Source organism: Mustela lutreola, chromosome 7, assembly GCF_030435805.1.
Source record: "Mustela lutreola isolate mMusLut2 chromosome 7, mMusLut2.pri, whole genome shotgun sequence".
In the NCBI taxonomy this organism is placed as follows: Eukaryota; Metazoa; Chordata; class Mammalia; order Carnivora; family Mustelidae; genus Mustela; species Mustela lutreola.
The window spans coordinates 90,535,392-90,556,310 of record NC_081296.1 but is presented as its reverse complement, the minus strand read 5'-3'; the positions used below and the strand labels follow the sequence as shown (position 1 = coordinate 90,556,310).

General features: G+C 40.7%; 1 long non-coding RNA gene across 1 annotated transcript in view; it reads left to right on the top strand.

Moving 5' to 3' along the window:
- The first annotated feature begins 12,962 nt into the window (after window positions 1-12,962).
- LOC131836457 (uncharacterized) overlaps window positions 12,963-20,919 on the top strand; it is a 34,932-nt gene continuing 26,975 nt past the window's right edge. Inside the window, exons 1-2 of the long non-coding RNA XR_009355622.1 lie at window positions 12,963-13,235; window positions 16,271-16,347. This is a non-coding gene — a long non-coding RNA (uncharacterized LOC131836457). The remainder of the gene's footprint in view (window positions 13,236-16,270; window positions 16,348-20,919) is intronic.

The following is a 20,919-nucleotide window of genomic DNA, read 5'->3' as shown; positions in this document are numbered from 1 at the left end:
CGATAATAAAAGTGAGCAGGAAATCAATATATAAAGATGTAACTTCAGGCAGTAACATAAAGGGGAGATACAGAACTGTGTAGGAGCAGAGATTTGAGTACTATTGAAGGTAAGTTCAAGCTAGTTTGTTAGAAATTTAAGATGTTGGGGTGCCTGGGTGGCTCATTCGGTTGGGTGTTTACGTTTGGCTCGGGCATCTCCCTTCAGCTTGGGTCATGACAGGATCCAGCCCCTAGTTGGGCTCCTTGCTCTGCAGGGAGTCTGCTGCTCTCTCTTCCTCTGCTCCTCCCCTTGCTTGTGCACTCTCTCTTGCTCACTCTCTCAAATAAAATCATTACTTTTTAAAGATTTTATTTATTTATTTATTTGACAAAGAGAGACACAGAGAGGCAACACAAGCAGGGGGAGTGGGATTGGGAGAAGCAGGATCCTGCCGAGCAGAGAGCCTGATGTGGGGCTCCATCCCAGGACCCTGGGATCATGACCCGAGTTGAATGCAGATGCTTAACGACTGAGCCACCCAGGTGCCCCTCAAATAAAATCTTAAAAAAAAAAAGAAATTTAGGGGCACCTGGGTGGCTCAGTGGGTTAAAGCCTCTGCCTTCAGCTCAGGTCATGATCCCAGGGTCCTGGGATCGAGCCCCGCGTGGGCTCTCTGCTCCGCAGGGAACCTGCATTCTCCCCTCTCTCTGCCTGCCTCTCTGCCTACTTGTGATTTCTCTCTCTCTGTCAAATAAATAAAATCTTTAAAAAAAAAAAAGAAATTTAAGAAGGCACTTATAATTCCTAGGGTCACCATGAAGATGTTGCAACAAGAATATTTAAAGTGACCCAAGAATAGAGCATAATATATATGAGTATTATATCATAAAATATAAAACTATACAGCTCTTTATGTCCCTTTATTTCTTGCTTATTTTATTATTTTATTTTTTTGGGAGAGAGAGAATGCATGAGCGGTGTTGGGGATGGAGGGGCAGAGGGAAAAAGAATCTCAAGTCGACCCCATGCTGAGCATAGAGCTGAGTCAGAACTTGATCTCATGACTGAGATTATGTATGACCTCAACCAATATCAAGAGTTGGATGTTTAACCAACTAAGCCACCCAAGCACCAGATGTCCTCTTATTTAAAAAAAAAATTCCTTGAAATATCACTTAAGGAAATTAGTGGTGAACACTGTTCTGGCTTGAAGCAGGGTAGGCTGTGATAGATTTCCACATTTTAAAAAAAATTAATTAATTTTAAGATTTTTTGACACAGAGATCACAAGTAGAGAGGCAGGCAGAGAGAGTGGGGGAGGCAGGCTCCCCGCCAAGCAGAAAGCCCAATACAGGGCTTGATCCCAGGACCCTGAGACCATGACCTGAGCTGAAGGCAGAGGCTTAACTCACTGAGCCACCCAGGCACCTCAGAAATTTGTAATCAGGTTGCCAGCCAGGTTGCATTCTTGGCTGGAGATTTGACTGGGAAAGATCCTACCTGTAAATTCGCTTAAATTACTGGCAGGACCCACTGCCTTATGCTTATAGAGCTGAGCTTGCTGTTTTTTGGCTGGTCTTAAGCCAAGATCTGCTCTTAGCTCCTAGAAGGGAATCTACTTCTAGATGCGGCCTCCTGCAGCTGTCTGTGGAAATACAGCATGAAATCTGTTGCCTGTTAAGTCTGTCACTTACGTTTCAAAGGGCCCTGGATGTAGCTGTGTTTCATCTGTTTGCATGCAGGTCCTATTCAGATTGTGCTTGCTTCTTTTCTTAGCTTTTCATCCTCCTACTCCTTTGAAACTTTGCCCTCTCAACCGCCAGCCCTCCCTGGCAGGAATACTGCCTCAGGCTTTCTGAACTGTTATTAGTGATTTGGCACTAATGGAGAAAGGCAGTTAGGGAGCAGGGGGAGAAAAGGGAGACCCTTGCCCTGTCATAGCAAATAGTAAGATGCACCTATATCCAATGTGGAATAGTTTTCTTGTAAAACCTTTTGAATGGATTATTTTTATTTTTGAGATTATTAGACTATATTGCCTCATTTATGATTTGATTTTTAAACAGTCATTGTGTGTACAAGGGAATTCTTAAATACAAAAATCCAGTGTATGAATTAATGTCAAATATAATGAAAATCTATGTTTTAAATTTAAAAATTAATGATGTTTATATGTGAATTTAATTAAACATCTCTCACTTTTGTAGGTTTATTTTATTTAGAACCAGGACCTGCCCATATCACAGACATTTTTTCCCTGTGGGTTTTCTTTACTGGAAAAGCTTATAAGCCCTGGGTACTGTGCCTGCAGTGCCAGATGGATAAAATGGTTTTGTTTGACTCTGCCTGTGGATCAGTAAGGGGGCAAAAGGTTGACAGCAGTTTACTAACATCCCATCCTCAGAAAATTAAGCAGTTTCAGTAATTCTTTTTTTTTTTTAAAGATTTTATTTATTTATTTGACAGAGACATCACAAGTAGATGGAGAGGCAGACAGAGAGAGAGAGAGAGGGAAGCAGGCTCCCTGCTGAGCAGAGAGCCCGATGCGGGACTCGATCCCAGGACTCTGAGATCATGACCTGAGCCGAAGGCAGCGGCCTAACCCACTGAGCCACTCAGGCGCCCCTCAGTAATTCTTAATAGTATGACAGATTTTACTTTCACTTAATAGGTGTTAGTTTATGGGACTTAGAGAAGCACAGGAAAAATTTTCTTCATACTAAAGCAATTCTAGGCAGAATACTTTTCATTTATATCTGTGCATTAGTTTGCTAGGGCTGCCATACAAAATACTACAGATTGGGCGGCTTTAATATACATTTATTTCCTGATAGTTCTGGAGGCTGGAAGTTCACATTCAGGGTGTCAGCAAGTTTGGTTTCTTGCTTTGCGTTGCAAAAGGCTACCTGCTTGTGGTTTCTTCACACTGTGGTTCCTCTGTGTTCCCAAGTGTGTGTTCTAATCTCTTCATAAGAACCAGTCACAGTGGATTAGGACTTGCCTTGATTATCTCCTTAAAGACCCTGTCTCCAAGTATAGTCACATGGTAAGGAAAAGGTATTAGGGTAGTTAGCTTTCAGGCAAACAGGCTTGAGCAATGGAATGTAGAAAGGGCCCACAGTGACCCCCCCCGGAGGAATAGAAAGCCCATCAGGGCGACCCACCTCAAAATATCTGTAGGCCCTAACTAACCAGTGGGCTACTTACAACCAGGCACAGTTAACCAAAAATGGGAAAATTCCATATATCACCAATACCTCTTCACCTTTCCCCCCTTGAATGCAGCCCCTACCCACTGTCTCCTCAGGGACACCGTCTCCTCTGCTGTCCTGCCCTCCACTCCCTTGTGCTATATTTGATAAACTTCTCTATCCTTTGTTCTGCCTCAGGTGAGTTCTTCGACTGCCCAAGCTACCGCTTTCCACCAAATTTTCGCCTCATGTTTGGGGGCCCCCATCTGATCTGACAGACACCGTGTTTAGACACTACAGTTAGGACTTCAAACATGAATTTTGGGAGGATGCAGTTAAGCCCATAACAATTGTCATCCTTCATTTTATGAGATGAGCAAAGTTGATAGTAAAGCACATTTCAATGAAGATGAGTCTTATTTTCCATTGCCTTCTAATAGAAACCCCCCCTACTCCTAAGTGATGAAGCATATCAATAGTGGAAGTAAGAGTGTAAGCTAGAAAGCAGGAACAGATTTGTTTGTTTGTTTATTTATTTATTAACATATAATGTTTTATTTGTTTCAGTGGTACAGATCTGTGAATCATCAGTCTTATACAATTCACAGCACTCACCATCTCACCATAGCACATATCCTCCCCAATGTCCAAACCCAGCCACCCTAACCCTCCCCTCCGCCCCCCAGCAACCCTCAGTTTGTTTTGTGAGATTAAGAGTCTCTTATGGTTTGGCTCCCTCCTGATCCCATCTTGTTTCATTTTTTCCTTCCCTACACCCCATGACCCCCACCCTGCCTCTCAAATTCCTTATATCAGAGAAATCATATAATTGCCTTTCTATGATTGACTTATTTTGCTTAGCATAATACCCTCTAGTTCTATCCATGTCATTGAAATGGCAAGATTTTGGGGTTTTTTGATGGCTGCATAGTATTCCATTATGTGTATGTGTATAGATATATACACACCCCCCACACATCTTCTTTATCCATTCATCTGTTGATGGACATTTAGGTTCTTTCCATAGTTTGGCTACTGTGGACATTGCTGCTATAAACATTCAGGTGCACATGCCCCTTTGGATCACTACATTTGTATTTTAGGGTAAATACCCACTAGTGTGATTGCTGGGTCATAGTGTAGCTCTATTTTCAACTTTCTGAGGAACCTTCATGCTGTTTTCCAGAGTGGCTGCACTAGCTTGCATTCCTACCAACAGTGTTGCAGGGTTCCCTTTTCTCCGAATCCTTGCTGTTTCCTGACTTTTTAATTTTAGCCATTCGGACTGGTGTGAGATGATATCTTATTGTGGTTTTGATTTCTATTTCCCTGATGCTGAGTGATGTACAACACTTTTTCCTGTGTCTTTTGGCCATCTGGATGTCTTCTTTGCAGAAATGCCTGTTCATGTCTTCTGCCCATTTCTTAATTGGATTATTTGTTCTTTGGTGTTGAGTTTGATAAATTCTTTATAGATTTTGGATACTAGCCCTTTATCTGATATGTCGTTGGCAAATATCTTCTCCCATTCTGTTAACTATCTTTTGGTTTTGTTGACTGTTTCCTTTGCTGTGCAAAAGCTTTTGATTTTGATGAAGTCCAACTAGTTCATTTTTGCTCTTGTTTCCCTTGCCTTTGGTGATGCTTCTAGGAAGAAGTTGCTGTGGCTGAGGTCGAAGAGGTTGCTGCTTGTGTTCTCCTCAGGGATTTGCATGGATTCCTGTCTCACATTGAGGTCTTTCATCCATTTGGAGTCTATTTTTGTGTGTGGTGTAAGGAAATGGTCTAGTTTCATTTTTTAAAAAAATATTTTATTTATTTATTTGACAGACAGAGACACAGAGAGGGATAGGGATTTCATTAAACATGTAGATTGCTTTAGGTAGCATAGACATCTTCACAATATTTGTTCTTCCAATCCATGAGCATGCAATGTTTTTTCCATTTCTTTGTGTCTTCCTCAATTTTTTTCATGAGTACTTTATAGTTTTCTGAGTACAGATTCTTTGCCTCTTTGGTTAGGTTTATTCCTAGGTATCTTATGGTTTTGGGTGCAATTGTAAATGGGATTGACTCCTTAATTTCTCTTTCTTATGTCTTGTTGTTAGTGTATAGAAATGCAACTGATTTCTGTGCATTGATTTTACATCTGGATACTTTACAGAACTCCTGCATGAGTTCTAACAGATTTGGAGTGGAGTCTTTTGGGTTTTCCACATAAAGTATTGTATCATCTGCAAAGAGTGATAGTTTTACTTCTTTGCTGGTTTGGATGCCTTTAATTTCTTTTTGTTGTCTGATTGCTGAGGCTAGGACTTCTAGTACTATGTTGAATAGCAGTGGTGATAATGGACATCCCTGCCATATTTCTGACCTTAGGGGAAAAGCTCTCAGTTTTTCTCCATTGAGAATGATATTTGCTGTGGATTTTTTTTTAATAGATGGCTTTGATGATATTGAGGTATGTATACCCTCTATCCCTACACTTTGAAGAGTTTTGATCAAGAAAGGATGCTGTACTTTGTCAAATGCTTTTTCAGCATCTATTGAGAGTATCATATGGTTCTTGTTCTTTTATAAATGTATTGGATCACATTGATTGATTCGTGGATGTTGAACCAAACTTGCAGCCCAGGAATAAATCCCACTTGGTCATGGTGAATAATCCTTTTGATGTACTGTTGGATCCTATTGGCTAGTGTTTTGGTGTGAGATTTCGCAAGTGTGTTCATCAAAGATATTGGTCTGTAATTCTCTCTCTCTCTTTTTTAAAGATTTTATTTATTTATTTGACAGACGGAGATTACAAGTAGGCAGAGAGGCAGTCAGAAAGAGGAGGAAGCAAGCTCCCTGCTGAGCAGAGAGCCCGATACAGGGCTCCATTCCAGGACCCTGGGATCATGACCTGAGCCGAAGGCAGAGGCTTTAACCCACTGAGCCCTGTAATTCTCTTTTTTGATGGGGTCTCTGTCTGGTTTTGGGATCAAGGTAATGCTGGCCTTATAAAATGAGTTTGGAAGTTTTCCTTCCAATTCTATTTTTGGGAACAGTTTCAGGAGAATAAAAATTAATTCTTCTTTAAACATTTGGTAGAATTCCTCTGGGGAGCTGTCTGGCTCTGGGCTCTTGTTTGTTGGGAGATTTTTGATGACTGCTTCAATCTCCTTACTGGTTATGGGTCTGTTCAGGTTTTCTTTTCTTCCTGGTTCAGTTGTGGTAGTTTATATGTCTCTAGAAATGCATCCATTTCTTCCAGATTGTTCAGTTTGCTGGCGTATAGTTGCTCATAGTATGTTTTCATAATTGTTTGTATTTCTTTGGTGTTTGTTGTGATATCTCTTTTTTCATTCATGATTTTATTTATTTGGGTCCTTTCTCTTTTCTTTTTGATCAGTCTGCCAGGGGTTTATCAATCTTATTAATTCTTTCAAAGAACCAGCTCCTAGTTTCGTTGAATTGTTCTACTGTCCCTTTGGTTTCTATTTCATTGATTTCTGCTCTGATCTTTATTATTTCTCTTCTCCTGCTGGGTTTAGGCTTTCTTTGCTGTTCTTCCTCTAGCTCCTTTAGGGTGTAGGGTTAGGTTGTGTATTTGAGACCTTTCTTGTTTCTTGAGGAAGGCTTGTATCGCTATATATTTTCCTCTCAGGACTGCCTTTGCTGTGTCCCACAGATTTTGAACAATTGTGTTTCCATTTTCATTTGTTTCCATGAATTTTTTTAGTTCCTCTTTAATTTCCTGGTTGACCCATTTATTCTTTAGTAGGATGCTCTTTAGCTTCCATATATTTGGATTCTTTCCAACTTTCCTCTTGTGATTGAGTTCTGGCTTCAGAGCATTGTGGTCTGAAAATATGCAGGGAATGATCCCAACCTTTTGGTACAAGTTGAGACCTGATTTGTGACCCAGGATGTGATATCATCTGGAAAATGTTCCATGTGCACTGGAGAAGAATGTGTATTCTGTTGCTTTGGGATGGAATGTTCTGAATATATCTGTGATACCCATCTGGTCCAGTGTGTCCTTTAAGACCTTTATTTTCTTGTTGATCTTTTGCTTGGATGATCTGTCCATTTCAGTGAGGGGGTGTTAAAGTCCCCTACTATTATTGTATTATTGTCAATGTGTTTCTTTGATTTTGTTATTAATTGGTTTATATAGTTGGCTGCTCCCATGTTAGGGGCATAGATATTTAAAATTGTTAGATCTTCTTGTTGGACAGACCCTTTGAGTATGATATAGTGTCCTTCCTCATCTCTTATTATAGTCTTTGGCTTAAAATCTAATTGATCTGATATAAGGATTGCCACCCCAGCTTTCTTTTGATGTCCCTTAGCATGGTAAATTGTTTTACACCACCTCACTTTAAATCTGAAGGTGGCTTTGGGTCTAAAATGAGTTTCTTGTAGAGAGCATATTGATAGATTTTGTTTTTTTATCCATTCTGATACCCTGTATTTTTTGATTGGGGCATTTAGCCCATTTACATTCAGGGTAACTATTGATAGTTATGAATTTAGTGCCATTGTATTGCCTGTAAGGTGACTGTTACTGTATATCGTCTGTTACTTTCTGTTCTACTACTTTTAGGCTCTGTCTTTGCTTAGAGGATCGCTTTCAATATTTCTGTAGAGCTGGTTTTAGTTTTTTAGTTTTTGTTTGTCCTGGAAGCTTTTTATCTTTCCTTCTATTTTCAATGATTGCCTAGCTGGATATAGTATTCTTTGCTGCATATTTTTCTCATTTAGTGCTCTGAATATATCATGCCAGTTCTTTCTGAACTGCCAGGTCTCTGTGGATAAGTCTGCTGCCAATCTAATATTTCTACCATTGTATGTTATAGACTTCTTGTCCCGGGCTGCTTTCAGGGTTTCCTCTTTGTCACCAAGACTTGTCAGTTTTACTATTAGATGATGGGGTATGGACCTATTTTTACTGATTTTGAGGGTGGTTCTCTGTGTCTCCTGGATTTTGATGCTTATTCCCTTTTCCATTGTAGGGAAATTCTTTACAATAATTCACTCCAAATATACCTTCTGCCCCTCTATCTCTTTCTTCTTTTTCTGGAATCCCAATTATTCTAATATTGTTTTGTTTTATAGTATCACTTACCTCTTAAATTCTCCCCTCGTGGTCCAGTAGTTTTTGTCTTGTTTTTGCTCAGCTTCTTTATTCTCTGTCATTTGGTCTTCTATATCACTAATTCTCTCTCCTGCCTTATTTATCCTAGCAGTAAGAGCCTTCGTTTTTGATTGCACCTCATTAATAGGTTTTTTGATTTCAGCTTGGTTAGATTTTAGTTCTTTTACTTCTACAGAAAGGGCTTTTATTTCTCCATACAGGGTTTCTCTAATATCTTCCATGTGTTTTTGGAGCCTATTTAGCACCTTGAGAATCGTCATTCTGAACTCTAGATCTGACAAATTACCAATGTCTGTATTGATTAGGTTCCTAGCCTTCAGTACTGCCTCTTGTTCTTTTTTTTTGTGGTGAGTTTTTCTGCCTTGTCATTTTATCCAGATAAGAATATATGAATGGGAGAATAAAATACTAAAAGGGTGGCAAAGATCCCAGAAAAATGTACACTAACCAAATCAGAAGAGACCCCAAATTGGGGGGGAGAAGAAAGGGGGTGAAAAGAAGTTTTAAAAAAAATTTTAATTAAAAAATAATATATATTAGACTGGTGAATAGAATAGAGCCACCCACTTGATTTTGGGTGTATTTTGGTCACTTAGAGGAAACTACCTCCCAAAATTTTAAAGAAAGAAAATCATATATATATATGTATATACACACACACACACACACAAATGTGTGTAAACATGCTGAAGGGATGGAATATGACTGTAAAGATGAAAATTAAAAAAAAATCTAAAAAAGGGATTGAGAAGATAAGTTGGTTGGAAAGAGAAGGAAAAAAAAGGGGCAGAGGAGAGAATTTGCTCAGGCTGGAGACTAGAACAAAGCCCTATGCTAGATTTAGAGTATATTTTTATCTACTAGAAATTGTATGTCAGAACTTTTTAGAAGAAAAACCCCTATATGTATACAAAAAATAAAGTTAGATGCAATGAAGGATAAAATAGGACTATAATAATGAAGGTTGAAAAGTTTTTTTAAAAGATTTATTTATTTGTCAGAGAGAGAGAGAGAGATCACAAGTAGGCAGAGCGGCAAGGAGAGGCAGAGAGAGAAGCAGGCTCCCCGCTGAGAAAGAAGCCCGATGCGGGACTCAGTCCCAGGACCCTGGGATCATGACCTGAGCCAAAGGCAACTGCTTAACCAACTGAGCATCCCTGAGAAATATTTTTTTTAAAGAAAGGTATTGTTAAGATAAACTAGTTAAAAAATGTTAAAAGAGGAAAGAGGAAAGGTTAAAAAAATTAGAAAAGAAAAAAAAATTAACTTTGCAAGTCTAAAGAATCATGGGGAGAAAGCCATGAATTCCATGCTTTGCTTTCCCCTCCTCTGGAATTCTGCTGTTCTCCTTGATCAGTGAGTTTGGTCTTGGCGGGATATTCTTACTGATCTTCTGGGGGAGGGTCCTCTTGCTGTGATTCTTAAATGCCTTTGCCTGAGGCAGAATTGCACCACCCTTGCCAGGGGCTAGGCTAAGTAATCTGCTCGGGTTCCCTCTTGGGAGCTTTTGTTCCCTGAACACTTTCCATAGAGCTCTGGAGGATGGAATGAAAATGGCAGCCTCCCAATCTTTGGCCCAGAGGAGCCAAGAGCTAGGGGCCCCACTCCTCAGTTTGCTCTCAGAGAAAAGCACTCAATCCCTCCCGTCTCCCACATCTCCGGATGTGCTCTGAGTTCACCCGGCCTGTGACAGAGCATTTCTGTCTCTGGCATACGGCCCTGTTTGGAGTCTGCACACCCAGCAGATCCTGTCGCTCTGCTCTTCCAGTGGATGAGGGTGGGTCTCCCGGGATCTGCCACTTGTGGAGTCCCTTCTCAAAGAGCAGTGGCCCGACTCTGCCTTGGATCACGGTTTAAGGTAACCCCAAGCTGAGAGCTTACTCCTCGGCTCTGTCTCTGCACTTGGCTTTCCCCACTCTGATACCTGGCAGCTCTGCCACACTCAGACACCCCTGATCTTTCAGTGACCCCATGGGTCCTGAGACCACACTGTCCCCATGAGGGCTCCATCCCAGCTTAGCCTCTGGAGCGATGCCCCTCAATGGAGCAAACTTTTAAAAGTTCTGATTTTGTGCTCTGTTGCTCTACCACTTGCCGGGAGCCGGCCCCACCCCACACGGTCTATCTTCCCTTTGCTTTGGATTTACTTCTCCCTATGTCCTACATTTGAGAAAGTGGTAGATTTTCTGTTTCTAGAATTGTTGCTCTTCTTCTCTTCAATCTCCTATTGGGTTTGTAGGTGTTCAGAAGTTTGATAACTAACTGAACTCCTGCGACCTGATGTCATCTCAGTCTGCTCCTCCTCCGCCATCTTGACTCCTCCCCCTGCCCTTCCCACTCTTGAGATTTCCCTCCCTCCTTTGCTTTGTTTTCAGTGTTACTATGTGCTAAGGCCTAGAGATACAAAGTAAGAAGAGATAATATTCTTCTTTTCATGGAGTTTACTGTCTCTTGGGGAGAAGACAGATCATAAAGTGTTGATATTGGATAGCAATTGATAGTTGTGTCTTGATGTAAGTGTAGCTGCTAGAAGAGAGTGACTGAGTGTGGGTGTGTGTTTTAAATTTAAAGCGGGGAGAGGGACGCCTGGTTGGCTCAGTCAGTTAAGCATCTGCCTTTGGCTCAGGTTATGATTCTGGGGTCCTGGGATTGGCTCCATGTGGGGCTGGCTCCCTGCTCAGTGGGCTGTCACCTCCTGATGGGAGAAGAATGAGGCACAAACAAGTCAGCTGCAAGAGAATGGGACAGGGGGTGACAGTAGAAAATATTGTTGCCCCAAACGACTCCTCAGTCTCATATTTATTAGAAAGTGAATAACAATCAACAAAGCCAGAGAAGATTACACATTGGCCATGAATCTTATAGATATGTAAGAAGAAAGGCAAAATGTGTTTGGTCACGTAGTACATGACCTACAGTGAGCTAGCTCAAATGAAAGCATTGACTAACTGCTGATGCTCTCGGGAGAAGGGGAGATAACGAAAAAATGAAGCAGGCGGCATTCCGTCCTGAGCGAGTCTGGCATCCCCAGCTGCTCAGCTTCAAGACGTCTATCATTCTCTCCCCAAAGACCTGTTGCCAGTACATGTTTTTCTTAAAGCTATATCTAAGCATGCTTGGTAACTAGGTTATATAACATAGGTTATAAGGTTTTATATATATATATATATATATATATATATATATATATATATATATATGTATAAATTATTTATTTGACAGACAGATCACAAGTAGGCAGAGAGGCAGGCAGAGAGAGAAGAGGAAGCAGGTTCCCCAATGAGCAGAGAGCCTGATGCGGGTCTCAATCCCAGGACCCTGAGATCATGACCTGAGCCAAAGGCAGAGACCTGAGCCACCCATACGCCCCTCATAGGTCATATTTTAAGCAGCACGTTGTTCTGAGGGAGGATTACAGTGGGGAGTCTGCTTCTTCCTCTCCCTCTGCCCCCTGCCCCTCCCAGCTCGTGTGTGTTCTCTCTCCCTCTCTATCTCAAATAAATAAAAAGAATCTTAAAAAAAAAATAAAGCTCAGAGAAGCCCCAAGGAAGTGATGTTTGAGTTGAAACCTGGCCATTGAGAAGAGTTATTTTCCTGCTGGTTGATATTTGGATTGCTTTTCTTTTTATTTATTTATCTTGCTATTATAGAATTAGTGGATCCCAATGTGGGGCTTGAACTGAGGACTAACCCTGAGATGGAGAGTTGGAGCTTAACTGACTGAGCCACTCAGGTGTCCCCTGTTTATCTTGCTATTATAAACATTGGTATCATGAGCATTCTTATACATTGCTTTCTTTCTTCTTTCTTCTTTTTTTTTTTTTTTTTTTAAGATTTTATTTCTTTATTAGAGAGAGAGATTGAGAGCACAGGTGCGAGGAGGGGTAGAGGGAGAAGCAGACTCCCTGCAGACAGGGAGCCTGACTTGGGAGTCAATCCCAGAATCCTGGGATCAAGACCTGAGCCAAAGGCAGACACTTAATGACTGAGCCACCCAGGCGTGAGGTACAATTGCTTTTAAATAAAAAAGGCAAATTCCACTTCCTCATATCAGGGAGATCATATGATAGTTGTCTTTCTCTGCTTGACTTATTTCGCTAAGCATGATACGCTCTAGTCCCTGATATGAGGAAGTGGTGATGCAACATGGAGGCTTAAGTGGGTAGAAGAAGAATAAATGAAACAAGATGGGATTGGGAGGGAGACAAACCATAAGTGACTCTTAATCTCACAAAACAAACTGAGGGTTGCCGGGGGGAGGGGGTTTAGGAGAAGGGGTTGGGATTATGGACATTGGGGAGGGCATGTGATTTGGTGAGTGCTGTGAAGTGTGTAAACCTGGTGATTCACAGACCTGTACCCCTGGGGATAAAAATATATGTTTATAAAAAATAAAAAAATTAAAAAAAAAAAAGGCAAATTCCCTCTTTAATCATATTTCTGAATTGCTTACTTTGGGTTTAACATCTATGTTTTTATAAGGTACAACCACATTGGGTATTATTAATTCTTAAGGTTAACAAGAGTTGAAATACATATATAAGCAAATATATATGTATATTAATTACATATATATGACTAGCAGCTGATTAAAATTCACACCTTTATCTAAAATATTTCTAAGTACTTATCCATGATAAATTCAGACCTATGCTTTCTTAAAAAATATTAACTGACATTATAGTGGGGCTAATGGGGTACTAGAGAAGTACTTCCTGTATCAGTGATTTCATATAAAGCGATTCTTTACACAGACACACACAGGCATTCACATAGCTTCCTCCCATGCATTAAACAAAAATGCCAACCTCAGTTTCACTGTGTTTCTGTTTAAGCAGATGCTGTGTTCTATAGGAAGATGCGTGAAATTGTTGTAAAACATTCTACCAGTTATCAAGACTTACTAGAAGCATGCACAGGTTGGTTTCTGTTGCCACCACTTCCTGAGGCTGCTTGTGGAATCCATTTAGACCTTGCTCTTAGCTGCGGGACTTAATATTTGTTAGTGGTTTCCTTGAGGGCTTTGAAGTGAGAGAAACCCCTTTTGATGTGAGCTGATTCGTTTATTGGCTGCTATAGCAACGGCATCTCCTGGGGTTCCTAAAGTACTACATTTTGATTTACGTGGATTCTTCTCCCTTTCTTTACTGGGGCTTTTCCTTTCATAAAAACCAAGACTTTCATTTTTACTCATAGTGACTTTGTCATTTCCTTCACTTTCACTGAAGTCAGATCACTAATACGGGGTCTAATGTCCACTTGAAAGAATGGTCCTCTGTCCTACCCAAGCATCAACCATCATGAAAATCATCTCCTCCATTATTTTATCCGAATTTAATTAATCACTAGTTGTGCTGCAATGAGAGACATGGGAAGGCCCATTCATTCTTTTTGTTTTGGTACTGCTGTATTTTTAATTTCTTTTATCCCGGAGTCTCTGCACACCAGTGGAGACCGTTGATGGTTCCTTCCTGATAATGCTGATGAACTTCTTTTTGTTTTTAATTTAAATCTTTATTTTAATTCCACTTGGTTGACATGCAGTGTTCTATTAGTTTGCTGATCAGCTTCTAAATATCTCTGGTAGAGTTTGTCGTTTAAGCATGGAGTTTTCTCTTGAAGTCAGATTTTCCAATTTTGAACTTAAGTGTTTGTTTCTAATTCTGGATTATTTTTGGATTTTTTCAATGTACAGTTAGGGAGCGCCTGGGTGGCTCAGTCTGTTGAGTGTCTGCCTTCGGCACAGGTCATGATCCCAGGGTCCTGGGATTGAGTCCTGCATCTGGCTCTCTGCTCAGCTAGAGCCTGCTGCCCACGCACCCCCTGCCTCTGCCCCTGCTCATGCTCTTTTCTAAAAAAAAATGAATAAAAATCTTTTAAAAAAATGTATAATTAAACAATATCATGATCATGGTCTCTGTTTGAGTACGTTAACTTTAGTAATTGTCTGGCCTAGAATATTTAAAAAATTTTTCTATTTTTACTTAAGTATGATTGCCATGTATTATAATATTAGTTTCAGGTATATGATGTAGTGATTCGGCAAGCTAAGTGTTCAGAAATATAGGAGTTTAGCAAGATGACTGACTAGAAGATATATATATATATCTTCTATATATATATATACATATATATATACATATATATATATATACATATATATGTATATATACATATATATATGCTGTATCTGTCTATCTATATATAATGGGTGAGTTGTATGGTATATGCGTTATATCTCGGTGTGGCTGCTGTATTAAAAAGAATCTGGTACTTGCTTTTGGATGAGACATGAAACCATACCTCAGTATACTGTAATTTATACAGTATACCTGTATACTTTATACTATACAGTTTGTCCATTTTTATTTATTTATTTATTTATTTATTAAAGATTTAATTTATTTATTTGATAGACAGAGATCACAAGTAGGCAGAGAGGCAGGCAGAGAGAGAGGAGGAAGCAGGTTCCCCACTGAGCAGAGAGCCGGGCTCAATCCCAGGACGCTGGGATCATGACCTGAGCTGAAGGCAGAGGCTTTAACCTGCTGAGCCACCCAGGTGCCCCTTATTTTAAGATTTTTTTTATATCCAACATGGGGCTCAAACTTGCAACCCCAAGATCCAGTCATATTTTTCTACTGACTACCACCAGGTGCACTTTGGCTTGCATATTTTTAATGTTTTTATAGCTTTCTTGAGGTATAAATGATGTACAATAAGTACATATTAAAGCGTTCAATTTTATTTTCACATATGTATGTATCCATGAAACCCACCACAGTCAAGGTGTTAAATATATATACATGGATTGAGCTAGGGAGTATAATGCTGAGTTAAATAAGTCAGAGAAAGATAAATACTATATGATCTCACTCAATGTGGAATTTTAGAAGCAAAGCAGATGAGCAAAGGAAAAAAAAAGAAAGATAAACTGAGAAACAGACTCTTAACTAAAGAGAACAAATTGATGGTTACCAGAGGGGAGGTAGGTAGGGGGATGATGGAAATAGGGGATGGGGATGGATTAAAGAGTACACTTATTATGGAAAAAAAAATAAAAGAAAAACTTATCAAAGAAAAAGCAAGCCCAAGAACACTGGAACATTTACCCTAATACAAACACCTGCTACTGTCTTCTCTCTGCTTTTGGTTGGGTGGGGTGTGTTACTTCTACTTCTAGGGCTAGAACAATGCTCGCCCCCAGCCACACTCCAGATGTGGAATTTTGGCCTCTGGATTATCAGTGCCAAGTGGGGCCTGGCCTTTTTTTTTCTCTTGATCCCGTTTCTTAGCCAGGGCTAAGTGTTTGCTGTATTAGAAGGCTTTGAGAGGATGCGCTGTGTGGGTTTGCTCACAGAAGGATTGTGGAGAGCATTGACGAGTACTTACAGATGATTCCTCTGCACAGGGGATGGAAATGTTTTGAGCTAAGGGGGAGAAAAATGGGAATGGCCTTATCACAGATCCAAGGACTTAGGAGGACGTTTTCAAGGCGAGGATGCTTGTGCTCTCGGAATCATGGTTTGTTCAGAATCCTATCTAGCAAGCAAACATTTTCTTTAGAGTACAGCCTTTGGGCTTATGGCTGGAAAACCTTTCTACCCTTTTTTCCTCTTTTATACTTATTTTATGTTTTTATTTTTCATACATTTCATTGGTCCACCTGGAAATTTATTTTGGCTTGAAGTTGTATTAAATGTACAGATTATAAAATAATACATGTATACATTAAACATATAAAGTATATACATTAAATGTATACAGTGTCAGGACACTGACATTTCATGTTTCCAATTTACCAAACCTTCTCATTATCAAAATCCTTTTTCAGTTTTTTGTTAATTCATAAAAGTCCCACACATTTTCCAAGTTCATCCCTACTTATTTTTGTTTTGTTTTGTTTTGTTTGCTATTGCAAATGGGATCTTTTGTCTATTATATTTTCTAACAGGTTGTAGTTGGAGGAAAGCCATTGATTGTTGCAGACAATTGCTTGTTGGATTCTGTAACCCACCACCTTGCTGAACTGTGAGTTCTAATAATTTTGGGGGGCATTCTCTTGGGTTTTCTACCTCTCGTCTGCAAGGGGTACTTCTCTACTGGTGTCTGGGATACTGCACAGCCCTGCCCCTCCACAAACACATTTTTCTTTGCTACATTTTTTTCTTCTTCCTTTCCTTGAGGCCTTTGCATTCTTGAAATTTCAATCCTTCAACTACTCAATGCAGTCTCTTCCTAAGAATTCATCCACAGTTTTCAATTGTTTTAGCCTCAATGCCAGTGGCTCCTAAGTCTGTTTTGAGCCTTGACTCTCATTCTTTTTTTTTTTTTTTTTAAAGATTTCATTTATTTATTTGACAGAGAGAGATCACAAGTAGATGGAGAGAGAGGCAGGCAGAGAGAGAGAGAGAGGGAAGCAGGCTCCCCGCTGAGCAGAGAGCTTGATATGGGACTCGATCCCAGGACCCTGAGATCGTGACCCGAGCCGAAGGCAGCGGCCCAACCCACTGAGCCACCCAGGCGCCCTTGACTCTCATTCTGAATGTGCAATAGCATATTGGATTTTTCCAGGACCTTGCAAAATTTGCTTTTCTAAAGATGGACAAACTGGCTCCTCTCGAATTCCTTTATGCCAGTTGTGGTAGCCGCCTCCTAACAGTGTAGGTTTAAAATTTAAAAAAAAATTCATGGTGATTTCCTTTTTATTCATTTCACACTTGCTTTTAGTTAACAGATCTTTTATTTTATTGTATCTTTTTATTTGAGAGTGAGAATGAGAGAGAGAGAGAGAGAGAAATTGTGCAGGAGCACACAAAGGGGAAGGGACAGAAGAAGAGGGAGAAGTGCTGCTGAGTGGGAAGCCCCACATGGGGCTCTATCCCAGGGCCTCGAGATCATGACCCGAGCCAAAGGCAGGTGCTTAACCAACTGAGCCACCCAGGTGCCCCAACAAATCTTTTTTCTTCTCACTCTCAAATGGCCCTTATTCGTCTGTCTTTTCCTTCTAGTCACACTGAGTGCTGGTCATTTTCATTCCCTGTGGACCATGACAACTACCTGCCAACTGATTTTCTTTCTTCTCATCTCCCTTTCCTTCATTCGTTTGTCTGTTCTTCAGGAATTGAGCTCCTCCCATGTGCAGGGACTATTCCAGGTACTAGGAATTGACAGGTCAGTGGCAGGGGCCTGCTGTTAACAAGTTGACAGGAGAGGAGTCAGTGAAGCAGGTAACCAGCAGTGACGGTAGTGTGTGATGGGTGCCATGGCACCCGTTTGACAGCAGGTGCCACCAGAGTATAGAAGAGAAAGGACTAGGAGCAGCTCTGTACAGGAGATCATGTTTGAGCTGAATCCTAGGGCTTTAGTGTGAATTGGTCAGAAATGCAGCCCTCGGAGGTTGTTAATTTTTCGTTTGACCAAACTCTTCTTTGGGAAACTTTTTTTTGTCTGAATGCAAGTTTTCCATCTATCTATCTTATTATTATTATTATTTAAAATAGTAGACTTTAAGTTTCTTAAAATGCTGTTTTCAGATTTCATTCATCATAACCCATGTACAGGACCAAATTTCAAGCTATCAAATGACTACATTTACTAAGAAACTAAACTCAGGTATGAATTTGCTAATTACCCCAAATACAATGCTATCTAGAGTGTTATGATGGCATTTTGGAGATCAACAAGGTTCTCATAGATTTGATGGTGTCTCAGCCCATCTACAGACCTATAATCTGACCAGTTTAGGTTGACGAGCTCATTGCAATGGGGGAGGCAATCCACCAGAGGACCAAACAAAAGATAAGCATTAATGTAAGACTTGGGGGAAGGGAGGAAATACAATTTAAATAAAGCAGTATTTTGATAGGCTAGAAGCAAAACAGACTCATGGAAAGGGGTCAGTGTTAAGTCTAAACTGTTGTGTTGTTTCCTTGGAAACCATAGGGTTTGGATGTGGAATGTTGGGTCCACAACTTCTTTTCTGAAGCTTTGCGCCTAGGTTGTAAATCAAGACTGCTTCTCTGTATCCGGCAATGGTTGTTTCCTTTTTACTGATAAAATTTTAAAAAGGAAAATTTCATTTTTTTTTTTTATAGAATTTATTTATTTGAGAGAGAGTGAGAGAACACAAGTGGGGGGTGGGGCAGAGGGAGAAGCAGACTCCCTGATGAGCAGAGAGCCTGGATGTGGGGCTCATGTGGGGCTTGATCCCTGGACTCCAGGATCATGACCTGATCCAAAGGCAGAGGCTTGACCGACTGAACCACCCAGGTGCCCCAAATAGCAAAATTTCTGATAATCTAATCTGTAAAGAGAACAAGGCTTTCAGGGAGGTAGCAAGCCATAGTCACCCAAAGGAGGGTGTTTTGATACTTGATAATGTGCCATGGGGAGAGATACTTTTCTCTTTATTTTGTGGCTGCCTTCATCTGTAACTGTTACCTTCGTCTGGACAAGGTAAGGCAGATGTTGAATTTTCATAGTCCTGCCCAGCTTTGGTTTTTTCACTGCTCCTTTGACAATAAAACAGGATCTGTGGACAAAAGGCAGAGGGGTCTGATGAAGGCAGGTGCTCCTCGGTGAAGCCTGGGCTTGGAGGCTGCTGCTGCCAGCATCAGCTGCTGAGCTCGCCGTTGTAAGGAATTGTGTGGAATCATCTGCTCTGTATTTGGGCTGTGAGCTTCTTGAGAGCTGAGCCTTTGAAAGAGTCCCTTTGTACGGCTGGTTTCCGGCACATGACATTGAGCGAACTCACACGTGAGTCATCAGGATTGCTCACCTCCAAGTTTTTCCCAATCTGTCTGTCACTCTTTCAACAATCCCAAGGACCGCAAGAGAGCTTTTGACTCCCCGTGTTGCTTAATCGGTGAGGACAGAGGATAGGCGAGTCATTTGCTTATGTGTCAAAAGCAAGTAAGCCAGAGTCTTCATGCAGGGCCTTACGTCATATTCTGAGCTTCTTGCAGAATCTCTGGCCCCGGCCTTTAAAAACACCTCCTGTCCTTTAGCTGTGGGGGCTGGACCCCAGCACAGACTTCTGGCTTGAGCTGCCCCGGGGAAGTGTGATTTCACGCTCTCCTGGAACAATGCAAATACATAAGCAGCAGTCATGGCTTTGTCAATTCTCAGAGTTTAAAAGGAGCGGTATCATATTTACATGAACTCTTAGCCTCTTAAACCACCCTCACTGGGTGTGTAAGCTGTCTGTATTGTAGGAGCGAGCAGTCAACATGAGTCACTTTAAAAAAAAATTTTTTTTTTCCACAATAATCTCTACACCCAGTGTGGGCCTCAAACTCAGATGCCCTTCCCACTGAGCCAGCCAGGCACCCCTAACAGGAGTCATTTTACAGGCCCTCAAACCAAATCACTTCTTCTTGGGTTTTTATTTTATTTATTTTTTAAAAAATTACTTATTTATTTATTTTAAAGATTTTATTTATTTATTTGACAGGGAGAGATCACAAGTAGGTAGAGGCAGGCAGAGAGAGAGGGGGAAGCAGGCTCCCTGCTGAGCAGAGAGCCCTGTGTGGGACTCCATCCCAGGACCCTGAGATCATGACCTGAGCTGAAGACAGCGACTTAACCCACTGAGCTACTCAAGCGCCCCTATTTTTTAATTTTTAAAGATTTTACTTACTTATTTATTTTGGAAGAGACAGAGAGAGCAACAAGCAGGGGGAGTGACAGGCAGAGGAACAGGGAGAAGCAGGCTCCTCACTAACCAGGGAGCCCAAGGCGGGGCTTGATCTCAGGACCCTGGGATTGTGACCTGAGCGAAGGCAGACACTTAACTAACTGAGCCACCCAGATGCCCCATCCTTCAGTTTTTAAATTGTCAGATGGGGTGTGCTTAACCCAGGGCCCCTAGCAATGCAGAAATGCCAGTTTTCATGAGGCTCCAGGTACTAGGACTGGAGAAATCTTTCTAATTTTACTGTAGTATGCTGCTTTATGAAGTACCTGCAGCTTTCCAGTTTCAGCTTTTGGTTCAGAATGATTTTATCAAATCAAATATCGTAGCCCCTGCTTATTAACCATGTGCATCTGTAATGCACATAATACACCCGTTGCCAAGGCAGTTTTCTGCTATATAATAACATGATAAATAATTCATAGGGAGGATTGTCATCTGTCAAAATATACTTTGTGCCTTTGTTAGCTTTTACCTGGAGATCTCAAGAGAGATTTGTACAGATGCTCTAGACTTGCATGAAAAGTGTCCTTTGTCAATGTGTCCTGAATACAAGAATGATCTCTGTCTTTATTTTTTTTTTTTTAAAAGATTTTATTTATTTATTTGACAGACAGAGATTACAAGTAGGCAGAGAGGCAGGCAGAGAGAGAAGGGGAAGCAGGTTCTCCGCTGAGCAGAGAGCCCTATGTGGGGCTTGGTCCCAGGACCCTGGGTCCATGACCTGAGCTGAAGGCAGAGGCTTTAACCCACTGAGCCACCCAGTCTCCCCTGATCTCTGTCTTTAGATAATGTCTAAAATTTTGTCCTTTATCATTGCAAATCTTGAAATTTAAAAAAAAAATTGGGGGGAACTTTTTAGTTTTAGTTTTTATCAAGTTAATACAGATACTGTTTTAAGAATAATA